The sequence below is a fragment of the Schistocerca nitens genome, chromosome 4, assembly GCF_023898315.1.
Source record: "Schistocerca nitens isolate TAMUIC-IGC-003100 chromosome 4, iqSchNite1.1, whole genome shotgun sequence".
Lineage (NCBI taxonomy): Eukaryota > Metazoa > Arthropoda > Insecta > Orthoptera > Acrididae > Schistocerca > Schistocerca nitens.
The window spans coordinates 533,388,130-533,394,312 of NC_064617.1; positions in this window are offsets into that span (position 1 = coordinate 533,388,130).

Here is a 6,183-nt window from a genome sequence, read left to right on the forward strand (position 1 = left end):
GTCTGCAGGATAGTTGCGGGAGAGGAAAGCACTGGTCAGGTTATTGGTGTAATTGTTGAGGGATTCATCACTGGAGCAGATACGTTTGCCACAAATACCTAGGCTGTAGGGAAGGGAACGTTTGATGTGGAATGGATGGCAGCTATCAAAGTGAAGGTACTGTTGTTTGTTTGTGGGTTTGATATGGACAGAGGTGTGGATGTGAGCTTCAACAAGATGAAGGTCAACATCCAGGAAGGTGGCTTGGGTTTTGGAGAAGGACCAGGTGAAATTCAGATTCGAAAAGGAGTTGAGGTTATGGAGGAAATTAAGGAGTGTTTCTTCACCATGAGTCCAGACCACAAAGATGTCATCTATAAACCTATACCAGGCCAGGGGAAGCAGCTGTTGGGTCTTCAGGAAAGCCTCCTCCTAGTGGCCCATGAAGAGGTTAGCATAGGACGGAGCCATCCTGGTTCCCATGGCCGTTCCCCTGATTTGTTTGTAGGTCTGGCATTCAAAAGTGAAGTAATTATGGGTTAGGATGAAGTTGGTAAGTGTGATAAGGAACGAGGTTTTTGAAAGATCTTCGGGTGGGCGTTGGGAGAGGTAGTGCTCAAGGGCAGAGAGACCATTGGTATGTGGGATGTTTGTGTAAATCAAAATTGTACATTTGATAGCAAATAGTGTGATACAAAATAATCAATTATCCTTACATACACAGTCTTTGCAAAAACTTTAGCAAATGCTGATGGCATAGAAGTAGGTTTAAAATTGTCTACATTATCCCTTCCTCCCTTTTTATAAAGTGGCTTTACTACTGAGTACTTAAATCATTCAGGAAACTGACCATTCTTAAAGGAAAAATTTCAAATATGGCTAAGTACAGGGCTAACATGTGCAGCAGGCAGTCCATCATATCTGTGAGAGTCTTTAGTCTTGAGTGATTTAATTATTGACTCAATCTTCCTCTTGTCAGTATCATAGAGGAGTATTTCAGACATCAATCTCGGAAAGGTATTTTCCAAGAGAGTTATATGATTCCCTGTAGAAACTAAGTTTTTATTTAATCCACCAGCAATGCTCAGAAAACTGTACATATATCTGACTTATCAGTAACAGAAATATTTTTACTACAAACTGGCTTTATATCGTTGACCCTGTGCCACTGACCATATGATTTTAATTTTATCCTGTGAAGTATCTATTCTATTTGTATACCACATACTCTTTGCCTTCCTAGTAACATTTTAAGCACCTTACACTACTGTTTGTAAGGGGCTATTGTAGCTCGATTGTAACTACTTCCAACATTTTGATATAATTCCCACTTTGTTCTACATAATATCTTCATCTTACTAGTCAGCCGCCCAGACTCCCTTTCACTGCTATTACGTCATTTGGAATGTTCTAATGGAAAGTAACTCTCATAGAGCATGAGAAATGTGTCAAGGAAAGCATTATATTTGTCATCTATGTTATCTGCACTATAAACACCCTCCCAGTCTTGTTCCTTAATGAGGTTTAAAAAACTCTCTATTGCCATTGGATTAGCTTTCTTAAATGGTCTGTAATTATATGTGACATTTGTTTGAGTGCAAAAGCCTTTTAGTGTTAAAATTTGTGCATACTGGTCTGAAAGGCTATTCACCCTTTTACTAATAGAATGCCCATCTTGTAATGAAGAATGAATAAAAATATTAACTATGGCTGTGCTACTGTTTCCCTGCACCCTAGTTGGAAAAACACAGTCTGCATCAGATCATATGAGTTAAGGAGATCGATCGACCAACATCCTTTTTCTTGCACCATCTGACATTTATACACCAGTGGCACTACTGAGAGGTTCTTTTGAAGTCATCAATTGAGTAATGTATATTAGGCTAGCTGACTTTCTCAATAAGAACAACATATTGACTAATCTTCAGAAGGGGGTTTAGAAAGAACTGATAAATAGAAACAGCAGTCTTTCATTTAATGAAGATGGCCCTAAATGCATTTGATAGGAATGAATTAAGCTGTTGAATATTCTTAGACTTGTCTAAGGTGTTTGATCTAATCAGGCATAACTTGCTGCTTCTGAAACTACATTGCTATGGGGCCCGGGGGTTGGCCTCCAATTAGTTCATATCCCTTCTCTCTGATAAACAACAAAGAGTGCAAAATATGTCACGAGGACAAGGGATACATTTCAGACAACAGAAAAATTATGAGCCCGTAGCTAGGGAGTGCCTCTTCTCCAAGTACAGAGGCCCTCATATAATGAACATCTAAATGGGCCCATTTATGTTACCAGTTAAAAATGTTGTAAAATACTTGGGAATGAATTTATATAGTAAACTGACTTGGGCACTAAATGTAACAGCCATAAAAGATAAATGGAAACCTGTTAAATATAATGAAAGCTGTTTCAGTCTTAAAATGGTGATCACATCCATTAATGTATCTAAACATTTTAAAGCAATAATTCAATCACATATAGATTATGAAAGTATCTGCCACTCCCCAGAAAGCCCAGATACTCTTCCTAAAATACACAGATCACAGTGTTGCCTATATGTGCCTGGACAACATGCTCTGTAGTGATAAATGCCCTGTCACTGGAAACATTAGAAACACTGTCTCACCTGTGGAGATGGTCCTTAGCAGCCAAATTTATGCTTAAGCGGGGTCACTTCTAAAGATGGACAGTGTTGGAGGTTAGTGTAGGCTACTTCATTGATTTGTACTACTTATAGATTAAGAAGCAGGCATCTCTTATGCTCTCAAGTATTTTAAAGCCATTAATCACCACAAGAAAACTAAAACTAATTTATTGTGACAACCCATTCTACTTATCTCTAATTATGCCTACTAAGGATGACACCATGGAGTAAATTAATTACACAGACATATACAGAGTATACAGAATTACTTGCGAGAATGGCCTTAGAACTGCAAGTCCCCGAGGGTCAAATTGTCAATAACATATTGGAAGGGATGAGGCCCAAGGATCGATCAAGCATCACTTTTGCTAGTAAATCTTCCACCTTTTATCAACTAAGTGCTTTAGTTTCCAGAATTGAGGGGCTTAGTTATACTGAAAATCAGCAGTTTCAATCATATTTTGGTTGTTTGGTAGCTAGTGGCTATTCGGTTCAATCTGGATTCAACAGTACTCTCGTGACAATGATCCAAAGTCTGTTTTAATTGCTGGCTGGTGAGACATGTTGTTCGTGAGTACAAGGTTCAGCAAAAAGGGGAGATAAACAGTTGATGGTGTCGGAAGTTGGGAAACAATTTTATAGCTTCCTTTCATAGGCATTGTCGCTGAATTGGGGACATAGTGCATGAGCTTTTATGCTTTGTGTGTGCTCAGTTGAATTGTGAGATAGTCTGTGCTCTAGTTGATTCTGGGAGCTCAGTATCACTGCTGGACTATCATTAATACCTAGAGTATCAATCTTTATGTACGTTTGCTCCCTTACGAACGTCTTCTCAGAAATGTCGATCTGTTATTGGCCATCAGATGCTTTTAGTCAGTGAGTTTGAGGTTGGTTTGAGTATTGCAAAGTTGTCCTGGCCAGTTAAGTTGCTAGTGGTTAATAATTTGTCTGTTAATTTGATCCTATGCTGTGATTTTATATACTATGCTGGATTAACATTGGATGGCCAACAATGCACTATTTATTTTAAATTATATCCTGAGATTCAAATCGGTTTATGCTCATGCAATATCTCATTGCCAGTGTGTTCTGTTTTGGCTGCTACTGGGTGTTATGAAATGAGTCATTTCGAGCCACAATAAAGGGATCAATTGTCGTGAGTGCTCGATAAGTTTCCAGAAGTCCTCACCAATAGGCTCGGCATGACTAACAAAATACAGTTTCCAGAATGAGATTTTCACTCTGCAGTGGAGTGTGCGCTGATATGAAACTTCCTGGCAGATTAAAACTGTGTGCCGGACTGAGACTCGAACTCGGGACTTTTGCCTTTCGCGGGCAAGTGCTCTACCATCTGAGTTACCGAAGCACGACTCACGCCCGGTACTCAAAGCTTTACTTCTGCCAGTATCTCGTCTCCTACCTTCCAAACTTTACAGAAGCTCTCCTGCGAAACTTGCAGAACTAGCACTCCTGAAAGAAAGGATACTGCGGAGACATGGCTTAGCCACAGCCTGGGGGATGTTTCCAGAATGAGATTTTCACTCTGCAGCAGAGTGTGCGCTGATATGAAACTTCCTGGCAGATTAAAACTGTGTGCCCGACCGAGACTCGAACTCGTGACCTTTGCCTTTCGCGGGCAAGTGCTCTACCAACTGAGCTACCGAAGCACGCCCGGTACTCATAGCTTTACTTCTGTCAGTATTTCGTATCAGCGCACACTCCGCTGCAGAGTGAAAATCTCATTCTGGAAACATCCCCCAGGCTGTGACTAAGCCATGTCTCTGCAGTATCCTTTCTTTCAGGAGTGCTAATTCTGCAAGTTTCACAGGAGAGCTTCTGTAAAGTTTGGAAGGTAGGAGACAAGATACTGGCAGAAGTAAAGCTATGAGTACCGGGCGTGAGTCGTGCTTCGGTAGCTCAGATGGTAGAGCACTTGCCCGCGAAAGGCAAAGGTCACGAGTTCGAGTCTCGGTTGGGCACACAGTTTTAATCTGACAGGAAGTTTCAAAATACAGTTGTTTGACAATGTTCCGGTTTGTCAGTCGCCCTGCAGGTTGTTCCCCACGAAGATGATGAGCCTGCCTGCCCTGATAGACAGTATGTTTTGTGAAGGGGTCATAAAACCTTCTACCTGTCCCCCAACGCGTTACCTATGTTCTTGGTTCATAAGGGTAGTAAGGGGGAGTTCCGACCCGTAGTTGATTACAGGTTGGTGAATGAAAAGGTTACCTTGGAGTCTGTGCTTTTACCTGATATTCATAATTGTTTCACATGGTTATCTTGAGCAAGTATTTCACCATTTATTACTTGAAGAAAGCCTATTATCAAATTTTACTTTCAGAAGATTCCAAGTACATTACTGCCTTTTGTACGGATTGGAACCTCTTTGAATTTAACATAGTTCTGTTTGGTCTGTCAACAGGAGCCGCTGTTTTATCCAGGTTTCTGGATCGGGTGCTCGGTGACTTAAAATTTAAGTGTGTATACGCCTATTTGGATGATGATGTTATCTATAGTGCAACCTTTGAGGAACACGTGCAGCATTTGGAAGCAGTGTTAGAGAAGTTTAGGGAGGCAGGATTGACAGTGAAACCTTCTAAGGTCACCTTGGTGCACCAGCAGATTTTCTTTCTAGGACATTTAGACTCTGCAGAAGGGGTTAGGAGAGATAAGGAATGTATGATGGATCTCCAAAAATTCTCCCCTCCTGTAAATAAAAAGGGGTATGCCAGATTCACTGACATGGCCAACTATTTCCGCTGATATATGCATATATTCACACAATAGGCCACCCCTCTTAATGAATTACGCAGGAAAGGAGTTAATTTCTGTTGGGATCAAACTCACCAGGCATCCTTTGAAGCTATCCTTCTTAGTAACCCACCCATCCTAGCTATACAAAATTCTGAGTTGCCTCTTGTGATCCAAACTGATGCCTCTACTTGTGGCAGTCCTCCTCTAAGAGTAGGAAGGGGAGTGTGGACCAGTGACCTATACATATTGAAGATTGTCACCAGGAGAGCTTAAGTATTCTGTCTATGAATGGGAGGCACTAATGGTGCTTTTTGCTTTAGAAAAGTTTAGGTTTTACCTTGAGCACCATGAATTCTTGTTTGAGACAGATACTCATGACCTCTGTTGGGTGTCTGCATGTCCACATAAGATAGGTTGTATGACTTCGTAGGATGTCCGAATTTTGGCTTTCTCATTCAAGGTGAAGCATATTTGTGGCATTGAAAATCAGGTGGCTGACACCTTGAGTCAGATGTTTGAGGTTGGAGTTCAGCAGTTGGAGAAGTATTCGAGTCCAGAAGATTGTGCAGGCAGGATACTATTCGAAGTCCCAGAACTTTGCGTGGACCTCAGGAAAAGACATGACAGTGATTGCAGGATTAAGGCCATTAAGAATAAGCTATTGAATGCGGAACAGTTGGCCAGTCATCTCATTCATAAATGCCTAGTTCGTTGTGGGGTGGGATCAGGTGATTTTTCAGATATGTTTGTACAGTCAGTTCGTCCAGCCTGTGTTCCAGTACTTTCATCACATGGTGGTTGGAGG